Source organism: Coenobita brevimanus, chromosome 14 (assembly GCF_032717465.1).
Source record: "Coenobita brevimanus isolate Jiangsu-jjx chromosome 14, ASM3271746v2, whole genome shotgun sequence".
In the NCBI taxonomy this organism is placed as follows: Eukaryota; Metazoa; Arthropoda; class Malacostraca; order Decapoda; family Coenobitidae; genus Coenobita; species Coenobita brevimanus.
Genome location: NC_136967.1, coordinates 42,185,424 through 42,199,611, shown reverse-complemented (window position 1 = coordinate 42,199,611; position 14,188 = coordinate 42,185,424). Strand labels below are relative to the sequence as shown.

At 42.2% G+C, this 14,188-nt stretch overlaps 1 pseudogene; it reads right to left on the bottom strand.

The window, feature by feature from the left end:
- Positions 1 to 14,188, bottom strand: part of LOC145390376 (UDP-glycosyltransferase UGT5-like) — a 115,214-nt pseudogene that overhangs the window by 26,233 nt on the left and 74,793 nt on the right.

Genomic DNA, 14,188 nt, shown 5'->3' with positions numbered 1-14,188 from the left:
GCGGAAAAGGGCCAAAGGGGATATGGACTGAAGGAAGAAATGAACTGAGTTTAAATTTGTGGTAAGGCAGCAGATGTTGGTGAAGAATAAGGCCACACTTTCACCTCCTCGCTGACGAGCATTAGCTGAAATAGCAACAGTCGCTGCCGGCACAGTCACTTGATGGCGACCGGGAGGACCCTGTGCCACCAGCCCTACCCTGCCGGTGGTGGCAATCAGAGGTCACCTCATTTGATAGTAATATTGCAGCAGCCATTACTAGGGAAAGTGAATAGAAGGTGTGATATGTTATGCGCATGTAATGTGGTGTAGACAGTTGAAGGTAGAGGTATTATGAGAGCATGCTGGCCTACTCTCTGTGTAAATGAATGCACTTAAAATGTTCAGCAAAGGGAGATGGTCAGGATCAAGTCCTGAGGGCTGGTGAAACTGAAGCTCCAGCTCTCCCTATCACCAGCCTGCCATCCACCTCGGGAGTACTGCCCTGTTCAACTGGTGCTATAGATTTCTCGTAGCTAAGCAACTTTCTCTGTTATTGGATTGAAAAGAATAAACAAAGTGTATTCTGTATAAGGAAAGAGTGTAAGAACTGGCCTTAAACTATTTACTTTAACTTTCTACTGTGTATGTTAGTATGTATATACACATGTATGTAGTGTACATATATATTAGACCACTTGATTCTCATCCATAACTTCCATGATCGTTGTCAGTTCATCTGTAATTTCATCACTTTATGCAGTACATTTACTTGAGTATTGTCAGCTTCCTTCAGTATAATGAATTAATTCATTTATTTTGTTGATATTTAGTTTTGGTTATTCCTTTTCACTCCTTGGAATTCTCTTAGCTCTGTAAACTCCTCCGATGTTAGGCTCAATGAAATACCTCCGTGTCTCCTATTCTTGTCGGTTGAGGAAGCTCCTTAACGCCTTTTCCTAAGTGATTTATTTTGCTGACTACACTTGATTATCCTCTTCTGTGTAACATAAATCCCCCAAATATCACCCTACTCGCCATAAATGACATACAAAAGGATATTAACCAGCCATATTACAAAATAAATTAGCAAAGAAGAGGTGTTAGAGAGCTTCCTCAACCGACGAGAATATGGGCCCTTGTGTCCATGATCTCGAAAGGATGGCTTTTAGCTGCGATGACACCTCAATGCCGAACAAATTCTTTTCTTGTGGCCAGTCATACAACACCCATACTGTTTTTACTCTCACTTGGCCACGATTTTCGTCCTTTTGCTGGTTATACCATGTAATTTTGTGATATAAAGAGACGGTATTACTGCACTCCATATTTTCTGTGGCTAGGATTATAATTTAGTGTCAGTCTACTCATGCAACTCAGTATTCAGGATGGAGAGAAGGGAATTTTAAGCCAAGTTTGAGTAGAATGAGTATAGCCGTGTCCGTAGCAGCCACACATGCTCCAAACATGTGATCGACAAGAGGAAACAAGGATTGAGGGCCAGTTTGACGTTCAGACTTTGATACTGTAGCGACAGTAAACCGGTGCGTGCTCCGTTTCGTCTCGTGAATCACATGTTTCGAGCAAGTGTGGCCACGCCTTTACGTGTCACTGGCCAGTCAAAACTGATCAAAACAATACGTGCTGATGGCTTTGCTGGTGACGTGAAGTCAGGATTTCGAAGGTTTTAGTAATGTTTGGACTACTGTGTGACCCATTTCATTGGACATACCCTATGGTAGTTCCCTTCATTTCTTTTTCCTTTCTTTTCTCATTTTCTATTTCTTTTTTTCCTTATTTTCGGATGCTTGTGGACCTCTTCCTTTTAGCGGGAATGAGAGGAGTGTTTCTGATTCCGATTTTAATGATGGCGAATGAATGAATGAATGAATAAATGACGATTATTTCTCTTTCTCCTCCTACGTCATTAGATTCCTTGATAATTTGTTTTCTGATTCCAGAGATAGAAACCACTCCAATCACAAAACCCCCCACTCCAACCACCACCAGCACCACTACGGTACAACCACCACCAACACTACGTTACAACCACCACCATTTCCACTACTACCGTTCCACCTACCGCCACCACTACCACTTCAACTACCACCACCACCACCACCAGTCCAGCTACCACCACCTCCACCACCCCAACTACCACCAACACCACCACCCCAAGAACCACCACCAGCACTACCATTCCAACAACCACCCCCACCACCACTCCAAACGCCATCACCACCACTGCTACTCTAATCACTACCACCACCAACACTCCAACCATTACAACGACCAGCACACCGACGACATTCACAAGCACTCCAGCCACTACCACAGTCACCACTCTAACCACCACCACCGCCATCACCACCACTCCAACAACCACGTCCAATTCAACAGCTCCACCCACCACAACCACTTTCATATCCACTACAGTCTCCATCGCCACTACAACCGAACCAAAATGCAAAGTGATCCAAGTTGACGGCATGGATGTACGTGCAAGTCAGAAGTGTTTCACAGATTTTGAAGAATGTATTGACAGTGGTGAGTCTCATCTTCGTGGTTCTGATGGCTGCACCTCTGGATGTTTCTGTTGTATATTCTAATTTAGTAACACGTCCTCGTTAGTGGTTTATTCTTTGCATGACACCTAGTCTGTGATATCAATGCAAACTAGGACAATATAGGAAAAAAAGTTTTACCCCTTAACCGCAAGGTGTCACTTTCGTGACGCTCAGGTGCAATGGGTCATACCGCGGGGCATCACGTTTGTGATTCTGTGTCATTTTGAATTCTCCCGGGCTTACAAGTGGTGATTTGTATCATCTATCAGTACTGTCAATGTCCAACACTAGTCAGCACTCCTAATCTCAAGTGTACTCCCATCCATTGTTGACAATTTAGTCATTTTTCCCCGTTCTTGACTCCCCTTCCTACCTCCCCTCCATTACCCTCTCCTCTCGCCTGCCCGGCTGTGCTGCACTAAGCAAATCTTCCCCGGAATTTTCCACTTATTTCATCCATTGAAATAAGCCCTATGCCCTATTCTTATACAAAATAATATATACAAAAAAAAAAAATAAGGTAACTGATAGTGCCATACACCTGGAATTGGCTATCACCTGACAACAACTCACGTGCACTCACTCACTAATTTCCCCCAGTAATTTCTCCTTGAAATATGCCGTATAATCTATTCTCATAATAAAAATATATATATGAAAGGAAGGGAGAAGCCTAAATGATATTTACATTCACCTGAAACTACCTATATTTTTATGTATTGTCGAGATTTCCTACTAATCATTTCATAGCATGTAAATTAGCAGCTGTCACCCTATTGACATTGTCAACCCTTGCCTTCCCATATACGCTGCAGGAATCAGTTCCTTGTCGTCCTCTGAGGTGAAACCATGTCGCACTCGCGCCCCGCCATTTCCGCCACTTCTGCACCCATTGCATAGGGCTCTGTGACCTCTAACCCTAGAAAAACTTGTGTGGGAAGCAGCAAAGGACTTAGTGACTCAGCAGTGGCACATGAACTGGCAGAATTGTCAATGATAATGATGGATAGTGACTTTGATCTTTCGGGTGAATCGTGTGATGAGCCTGGGGAGGAAATCGTGACAGAAACTCCTAGTACGAGTGCTTCAGTGTCCCAAGTTATCCCTAGCTCCAAGGGAAAGGAGCCCTTGGTGCAGCAAGGGAATGACTTTGGGAAGGGAGTGAAAAGGTGGCGGGTTAGCCCTGGAACAATGGCCCCGCGTGACCCAGCCCATCATGAGTCCCGAGGTGAATCACCTCCCCGCTCCCCCAACTTTACTTCACTAATTTCTTCCTCGTCTTCAGCGGAATTCTCTCCTCAGTCTTCGTCGTTGGAGTCTCCACCAGCACCTACAGTGAAGGCAGGCCTTAGGGGACGAGGTAAATCCCTCACTCGTAAAAGTAGAGTAGCAACTAGAGTAAGGGCTCCTAGTGCTACACGGCAACCTAGGGTCAGTGAGAGTGACCTTGAAACAGCCGAGTCTGCCTCATAGCCACCCTCCACCCTCACCCACCCTACACCGCCACGACAGGGAATCCTGGACGCCTTCGCATGGACAGAAGGTTCCAATACGGTCCCTGAACATCTCCATTTCGATGAGAGTTCCTCAGGGATACAGCCTGCCTTCACTCTTGACGAGGATGCTGAATGTGTGGACTTTCTTTTGGCCTTCCTCAATGACAAAGTCATGCAGCACATATGTGATGAGACTAACAGGTGCGAATCATGTGCTGCAAGTGGTGCAGGTGCAGCGAAGATGCAACAGTGGACCATGTTGGAAGTGCAGGAGCTGTATGTCTTTTTCGCCCTCATGCTTCTCATGCCACACTCAAAGAAGCATGAGTTGGAAGAATACTGGTCAATGAACCCTTTACTACCCTCACTCACCTTCAATAAGTACATTTTTTTTTTTTTTTATGTGTCTGACTTTGGGCATAGGCTTCACAGCCTGCTATCAAGGCATAGCAGTCCTCTTTCATACCATACACCTTTATGTGTCACCACTATGGCCAGAGATCACTTCCAGAACATCATGGGAAACCTGCTTTTCACCAACAACGATGTACCTTCCCAAACTGACCCACTCTGGAAGATCCGGGAGATTCTGAGCAAAAACAAGGATAAGTTTATGTCATTCTTCCACCCCTTTCAGAAGGTTGTCATACACGAATCCTTGGTTTTGTTCAGAGGACGTCTTAGAAATGTACAGTACATTCCAAGCAAATGACATTGCTTTAGAATCAAGTTCTTTGTACTGTGCGACTGTAAGACGGGGTACATCCTTGACTTCGTCATCTATTCAGCCAGCACTGTTGATCTGGACAAAACACACCCCCTTGGCTTCTCAGGCTGTGTAGTGAAAGTGCTGCTTGAAAGATATTTTCGTGGGAATCATGTGCTGAATACTAACAACTACTATTCAGCACCAAAACTTCCTAAATATCTTTCAGAGCACGGCATCGGCTCCTGTTGCACTGTGAAGAGCAATTGTGCCCACCTACACAAGTCTGAGAAGATGCTGGCAATATGGTGCCATGACAAGAGGGTCGTGCAAGGCTCACCACCGTACACAAGGGGGAAATGAAAGACAGTGGGAAGGTCAACCGTAGGACAGGTGAACCTGTGAGGAAACCCGATGCTGTCATCGACTATAATATCAACATGCAGCTGATGGACAAGTCCGACATGATGATTGGAGAGAACGACTGCCTCAGGAAGAATACTAGATGGTACAGGAAAGTTTTTCTGCATCTCATTGACATGACGATGCTGAACGCCTTCATCCTGCACACGATGAAGGTAAAGCCACCCAAGTCCTTCTCCCTGAGGTTGTTCGCCAGGACTTGTGTTCAGCAGCTGCTTGAGAGATGTGGTAAGGTGACAGCAGCAACTCCAAGGCGCCATGCTGTAAGACTTCCCGACAGACTTGAGCAGAGGGAGTACATGGGTCAGCACAGACTGGTGCAAATGCCTGCCACAACCAAGAGGAAGGCTGCGATCTGCAGGTGCCAGGTGTGTGCACATCCCACCCGATGCACACCTGAGCACAAACGCACCTCTTTGCAGTGCGCTGAGTGCCAGGTTCCCCTCTGCGCTACCAGCTTTTTTGATTACCACAGCCTGAAGCAGTTCTAAAAGTGCAAGTGGAAAATGTAAATGTGTAAATAGCAAGTGAAAGCAATGGGTGTAAATATGATGGAACAGTGTAATATAGTTTTATAAGTTACTGCAAGTGACAGTGCATAACACGGTGTAAGTAAAATAGAAGTGTAAATATTGAAAATACAATAGAAAATGTAAATAGAAATGTAAATATTTAGTAATATATGAATATGAGTACAAATACTTGAAGTTATGACAGTGAAAGTGAAACCTTGGCTCTCTACGTATTTTACTGAAAGAGAAATTAAATGCCTACAATGACAAACTACTATTATTGAAGGAAACTTATGGATAAAGACTGCATATATATATGTTATATAGCAATAGGAATATAAAGTGTGAGTGTTCTTATGAATAATAAATGACAGAATACCAGCGAGGAACAAACGGAAGTGAGAGGATCCTACACGCTTGTAATTTTCATTGCTTTCACAGTGTTCTTTTTGGAGTATTGATTTCAAACTATTTGAAAATCATAGAATAGTGTTTCTAGTGATAATATCAGGCTGTGGTAATCATATTACGGGGTGTCGGGAAATGTAAAGTGGAGACTTCGTTATCCAATATCAGAGGTCTCCACAAGTCCTACGGTACTCGACGAAGGCTCAACAAACATCCCAGGAGAAAGCTGAAGGTATATGCCATATGCATATGTAATTATAATATTCTAGGACTAGTAACTGATTTTTGGCAAATGTTTTTAGAAAGTCTGTCGGAGCACGAATATCCTAGCGGGACACGCAAGTCGTGCCAAAACAACCCCGCGGTTTAGGGGTTAAGTAACAAACACGGTGTTAACGAGGTGTGAACGAAATCGCTCGGGAGCAGGTGCTATGAAGCCTCCTTTGTCACTAAGAATACGGCTAACAGACAGGCTCAACCACTGTGTTAAGTATATATGTTGTGTGTTTTGTCTTCTTATATGATTACTTTATTTATAACATTCTTGAAACCTCCAAGCGACTCTATTAACTTTGGGGGAGACCTGTAGCCAAGGGGTAATTGTAAACACCTCTCCAGTTCAACAAGTTTTTGCCAGGATGAGTAAAATAGTCGGGTAACAGGAGGAATGCAATGAAAGATACTGAAGTGCTAAAACAAATGAAAGGTTGGGTTCAGGTATGCAGATGTTATGTGATTTAACTTCTTCATGACATATGTTTCCACCTCGCGGTCTCCAGACGATTTCATTAAGCTCTGGAGAACCTGCCAGGAGTGATATGATTAGTAACAGATTTAATCCCCTTAGAACCAGATTTTTCTCCATTGTTGTGTGGACTAGCAACAGTTAATCTCCTAGAACCAGATTTTTCTCCCTTGTGATGTGGATTAGTAACAGTTAATCCCTTAGAACCAAATTTTTCTTCTTAATGATGCGATTAGTAAGAAATAATCCCCTACCAACAAGTTTTTTCTTCCTAATCAGAATAAAGTCTTCAAAAAAATCATCTGACTGTAGCAAGGAAGAAGTAGGTTTTTTGTGATGTAAACAAGTAAAGGAAGGAGGTGTTGTGTGACGAAACAAATTAAGGAAGAAGGTGCTGTGTGAGGAAAACAAAAGAAAGAAGAAGGTGTTGTGTGACATATGCAAATGAAGGAGGAAGGTGTTGTGCGACGTAAACAAATGAAGGCAGTAGATGTTATGTGACGCAAACAAATGAAGGAAGTAGCTATTGTGTGACGTAAACAAAAGAAGGCAGGTGTTGTGTGACGTAAGCAAAAGAAGGCAGGTGTTGTGTGACGTAAACAAAAGAAGGAAGGAGGTGTTTGTGGCGTAAACCAATGAAGGAAAGAGGTGTGGTATGATGTAAGCAAATGAAGGAAGTAGGTGTTATGTGATGCAAACGAAGGCAGTAGGTGCGTGTGATGTAAACAAAAGAAGGCAGGAGGTGCTGTGTGACGTGTCCAATGCAGAGAGAGTTGAAGTGTTATGCAAAGTTGTAAGTGTTAAGTGATGTAAGGAAATGGACGAAAAACAAAGTTGTTGTACAGGGCTGGTGTTGGTGTGTGATGCAGATTTACTAACCCCTGCAATCCAGCAACCTGTCACATTAATCTCTATTTTAACCAGACGATTTCATTCAAGTTAGGGAAGCCACCAACACGTCATTCATCTATACTTGGCTCACATTTTTCAGCTTATTTCACGTAGCTTAGTGTCAGAATTAGACAATTCTGCAGCTCCACATCTTTCTCGTAACATTTCTTCATGACTAGCATTGTACTGTATTCTAGTGTTAATCTTTTGTTACAACTCAGCATTCAAGACGGAGAGATGGAATTGTCTTGTCAGGAAAATGAAGACAGAAGACCAGATAAAGCAAATGATAGTAGTAGATGAGGTGATGACAGGACTGGAAAATGGAAGAGAAAAGCGACAGCAATCGAAAAGACTGTTCAGTCTCATCTGAACGTGAACCCTCTGTACTGTCACCTCTGCGATCCAGACCTTTACATGGTCAAAAGGGGTAGAAAACAAGTCACTATTGATGACCAATGTGTGCTGGAACGGTCGGGAACTCAGATTGATGGAGACTCTCTCTCATTAGCAGCCTCTTCGGTTGCGTTTATTACATTTCAAGTGGCCAAGTTAAGAGTGGTAGCATGCCAAAATGACGGGGCCAGTCTCCAACTAGGCCAACCCAAGCCCAACCTTCGCAGTTTCCCAGAATGCTTCTAAGTTGCACTTTAATAAACTATTAGGTAAGCTCTATACCACCAGTTCTCAAGGGTTATACAATAAAATTCGAGTGGGAGGGAATGTGTATTAACAAGACCAAAAAGTAGAAATCATCCCCAGCTACTTGCTTTACAGATTAAACATGAATCAGTTGGCACATTGTTCGAAAAATGTATATCTATATGGTCCTAATATCAAATGCACAAAACTTAGCTCCTCTGTCCCGGTCCAAAGTGTTTCTTCCTAATCGTCCCTCTAAACACTTAGTTCACTGGTCCAGTCCTCTGCCACTGCCGACCTTGACCTCAACACTGGGACCTTGACTCAATATCCGGTGCTTAGACCTCCACAATTGGACTCTCACCCAGGTACTTCGACATCCACACTGGGACCCGCTAGAAGTTAATATGAATAATGAATAAATGCTCTCCCCAATGCAAGTAATCCCTTCACATGATCAGGAAAATCTCATAATAAAGAAACATGAGTTGCAACACTCGGCATCTCAAGTAATAACAGAATAACACATGGGACTACAGACACATAGGTCTGCTCATAATAATACTTATTGTAGGGATAATATAAAAGAAAAAGTACTAAAACAAATACAGTAAGCATGAATAACTGTAACTCTAACCATGAAAATCATCACTGTATCATTGTGCCTCACAAAGTAACTACGTGAACATTTACTCACAACATTGCCCTAATAAGTACTGAATTGCAAAGTCATTTCAACATAATAATAAATAATTCACAGTCCAAAGGCACCTGATACTTGGCCTACAAAAATCACACAGTTATCTGAGGCTCAGACAGAATTAGCTTGCATTCTCGTACTCCAGTTACTAAATAATAATACTATACAGTACAAATATATGGGAAATACCTCACTATCCAGCTCAAAAATGTAGGGGAGGTGAGCGGGAACACAGGACTCGCTTCTCCAAAGGCTAATGGCATCACCGTTACACCTCCTGAGGAACGACAACACTTGATTCTACCCGAGTCCGTTTCTTAATTTCGTCACTATTATCACTCGTGGGATATCACTATTCGCGCTTCAACATACCAAACATCATATTAATATTAAATTACTTACAGAATTCCTTGGAGGGGGGGGGGGAGGATGACGACCGTACCGACCAACTACCATCTATCACGGCCGGTGATCGAGTGAGACACGCCAAACTGCGTGATGCAAAGGGAAGGGAGGGATGACGGCGTACGCAATTTAAGATTTTAATTATTACAGACTCGAGATAGACTCAGTGTGATGTCTTTCCCCTTACAATCGATTACCCCCCCAAAATAACATTCTCTAGTTACAATAATTACTCAACAACCTCTCTCTCTTTATACTCTTACATCGAAAAATAATGAAAATCATCGTGCTTTACATCACTTTGCGCACGCGTACATTATGCTGGATTATGTGAACAAAGGCACACGTTCCCATCGACTCGAGATTTTATATTATAAAGAGACTTAATACTAGTAAATTACAGTAGGAAAAAAAAAGTGACTTAGCAACTAGGTAATTAATCTATGTTCTGGACACGTCTGCATGGTAACAGCCATGCCTCGGCCACTCTCTCTCACTTAACCGAACTTTTGGTCATATAAAAAAAACTGGATACAACTCATTATCACTTCCGGGCACTACACCTTGAGAATAGAGAAGTAGGTGGAAGATGTTTGTATAGCTACACTCGGGAGACGCTTGGTGACACTGATGCTGCCACATGAATACTGCCCTCTTTATTCATGATGAGGTTATGGATCAGGTTATGATTCAGTGAGAGAAGGTTTGGCAGACAGGAGAAAAAGAGGATAGTGACACCATACAAGTAAGTAATAGTATGTCGTTAGTAAAGTTCGAATATTTCTACGTCCTAACAAGTACACGAGTTATTGTTACAATAAAGTTATATATCAAATCCTTATGCTATAATCACAGAAATATGAACTGGGAGTGTATAATCAACATTCATATCCAAATGAGTCACCTGGGCTGTACAGTGTTTAAAAAAAAAAACTGTGTTGTCAACTGTACATGTAAAATATAAGAAACAATGAGAAAACATTACCAGGCAATTGTGTGTCCAGCTCCCAACTGCACACACACACATACACACACACACACACACATACACACACACACACACAAAAGGAGGTGACACACGCTTGTCTAATCCATGGCCCAGTTTTACTGGGCCATTGTCTAGCCCATGAGTAGGCTACAATGCACAGCTAGACTTGCAGCCCATGGAGCGGCGGGAGAAGTGGACATCAGCGTCAAGACATAAATCTGCTTTTGTAGCTAGTATTTGTGCTATTCAGAGACCTAGAGTTATAAGAAAAATAGTTTTGCTCATCTTATAACACTCTGAAGTTACCATTATAAGTAACAATATACTGAATGACTGATACTTAGCATATTACTGAGTTTTCACTTTATGGCTGCCTTTACCAAGCATTAGTGTTGAAATGCCTCTCATGACACGAAGCCAGATGCGGATGGAGATAAAGACGGCAACATGGAAAAAGAACAATACGTCCAGCATGAGGAACTCCACCCAGGAGAGCTGGGCCGCAGGGCTTCTCAGCTGCGGTGCCCCCCGGTGACGGATGACGTACTCCGTCCAGAACACGGCCCTCTCCTGTGGCGTCGTCAGCTGATCCCGCAGCTGCCTCGACGCTGCCAGCACATTCTCCTTGTACCTTAACGTAAATGTAAAAATTGAGCATGAGTAACTTGTTAGTCATTTTTCTACATTTTTAGTTAAGGGGATTTCTGTAAAATCAAACAGCCATGTAGACCTTATAGCCACAGGAGCCGCGGGTGTCATATATCGGCTTTAGTCTTGGTAAACTGTGATTTTGTTAATTAACGATAAAATTTAGACAAATCTGCAATGCATATGAACACAGAAGTTAATCATTATACGTATATGAAATATAGTATATAAAATCTAGGTATCATATTTTTTGCCCTTTAGAGCTGAGATTGCATTCTGTAACCATGTAGTTATTAGAAAAAAAAATTCATCATAATAACAGCACTAACTATTTTTCCTTAACCTTTATAATAAGCAATATATTGAGGACTTCTTGGCGTGGAGCTATGATTCTTGGATTAGTGAATATTTCCTTGAAACACTGGGGACCAGAGCAAATCAAACGAATCTTAGGAATGCTGCTGATTGAGACAGTTGATTAAGTAATAGTGTTAGTTATCTTGGTACAGGTCGAGAAACTAGTATGGCGTCGATGAAACCCATAGCTACGTAAAGAATCGTATGCAGCTACATAGAGTGCTGTAGTCTGGAACAAAGGAGAGCGAGAATTGTAATTCATGTTCCAATCCTAGTAAACGAAAATTAAATTCTGCTTTTAAATAAACTGTACCACAATATTACAGGTCTGAAGTTTTACTATTGTTTGACATGGGAGTTGCAAGAGATTATAGAGCCACATGCTTCACAGTTAGCCTCCCAGTATATTCCCGTAGTCTAGCTGACAATATGAAGTACACATAGATAAAAGTTTACAGTGAGTAAAACATTTGATTATTCGATTCCATCTAGAAGAGGGCGACAATCAACTTAAATAAATGCCAACAGGTGTATATTATCGTACTCCATGGAGCCGAAGGACGACGTCTTCCATTAACCCACAATAATCATATTCCACACATGCTTTTTGAAGAGTAGTGAAAAGAGTACGTGCAACTGACCTGCAGAAGGTAAATGTTTGTGAATTAGAAAGTCTACATACAACGCTGAGCTGAGTTTCTTTGGGTGCAATCATGTGATATATATAATTTGAACTACTTGAATACCCACTCCCACCCAAGAATATACTGTGAACTAGAGGTGTGCCAGACAGGCACATAAAGCAACGGAACAGACAGCAAGAGGTTTGAGGGAGTTCAGTGCTTAAATTTTTATGTTGACCTCAACTATTTCCTTGAACCAGTGTCAGTATCATTCAAGAATGCTTTTTAAAGGTTGACAGGATGACATTAAATGATGTGATCAGTACAGACTGCATATAACAGACAAGCAAGTGTAAATATTACATGTATTTCAAAAGACACTTGCGCTTCAAAATTTATTTCTACCAGCAGGCTAATGAATCTCATATTTCAGTACCATTATCGCACAACAAAACACCAGTAGGACTGTGATACCAACTTAGGGTTGGTGGTAATTTCGGTGACGACATCAACTATGGCCTCGACTGTCAGTCCCTTCCACAGCAGCATGTCACCATAGCCAGAATTCTCCACAAAATAAGCGTTCATGAGTTGATCACCGAAGATGGGTAGGGCGAGGAGGGGCGTGGCGTGGTAGATGGACTCCTGTATGCTCAGCTGGCCACTATGGGTGATAAACACTTTCACGCTGTCGTGGGCTGAGGTGCACAGGTTGTCTTAGTATAGTCAGTACTTGGGAGGTTATATTGTTTGCATACATCATATTAAGCCAACTCGTTTGTTACAAGATGAACTTACCAAGGATGTCCTGTTGTGGGAGTCACTTGCTTATCATGACATTTTCTGGCAGACCTTCCAGGTCCTCCTCATACTTCCATATGACTCTGTGTGGCAGCCTGTGGAAAGCCTCGATAAAGGCTTGGCGGTATTTCACTGGCATTGAGTTTCCTCGAGCAACCGACCCTAGACTGAAGTATATCACACAATCAGGACCAGCATCAGATATCCATGACTCCAGATCCTACCGACAATAAGAGCAAATAATGTAGACATTTAAGCATGAACAGACCTGATATGACAGAAACATCACATTGCATTATATTTACAGTACATTGCTGGGGTTCTTTTGATTTCGAAGCAATCAAAACAGGAGCAGCCGGTGGGGCACTCAGTGGAGCGCATCTCTCCGACAAGGGCAACGTAATTTCCAAACTACTCGTCATAATGGGTTAGGGTTTCTCATCACTGACTAGGGTTTCGCATAAAGTGTTTTCCGGATCCAGAATCTGTAATAAAATCTGGATTGGTCTCTAAAATTAGTCGATTGTTCCCTGGGACATGGGCTATCTACCTGCCTTATTTGGTCCAAATCTCTCTTTTAGTTTTTGAGTAATACTGCTAAAAGACAGACAAACAAACAAACAGGTGTGGAAACATACTCTCCTTGTGGGAGAGTCATCCAATGATTAATCATAAATCTTATACCAATTTTATATACCCATAATAGAAGACTATCCTGGACTCCTTAATCCACAAATGAGGAGTAATGTACGGGGCACCAACTTGATGGCTAAGCAGCAGTTGTCAGGACTGGTACACAGGACCGACCTGCCTTTATCTCCCACATTCGAATGGTGGTGTACTCAAGGGTTGGCTAGTGATGTGTGGTATCTTTATGAAGAGACACCAGGAATTTTCACCGTTACATCTGCTATTTGCCATAGGTGCCTGTGCTACACTTCCCCTACACAAAGCTAACTGGACCACCAAAAGTATTACCGGTAATTATATATATATATATATATATATATAAAGTACAAAGGGAACTGCCTGTCTGAGTAAAAAAAAAAAATCTTTTTTTTAATAACAGAACGGAGGAAGGAAAAACAAATGAAAAAAATAATAATAATAATCCATACACCGGATTACTGGTGTCCTCTGTTCATAAAATATCTGTAACAGTTAGTCTTGAACAGCTGTGGGTTGAAATTTGGAGGGAAACATCTCTGGGGATGCGAGTTCCAGAGAGATGCAGTTCGGGGAATGAAAGAATTCTGATAGGCAGAAGTTCTGCAGTATGGCTGAGTGACATTCCAGT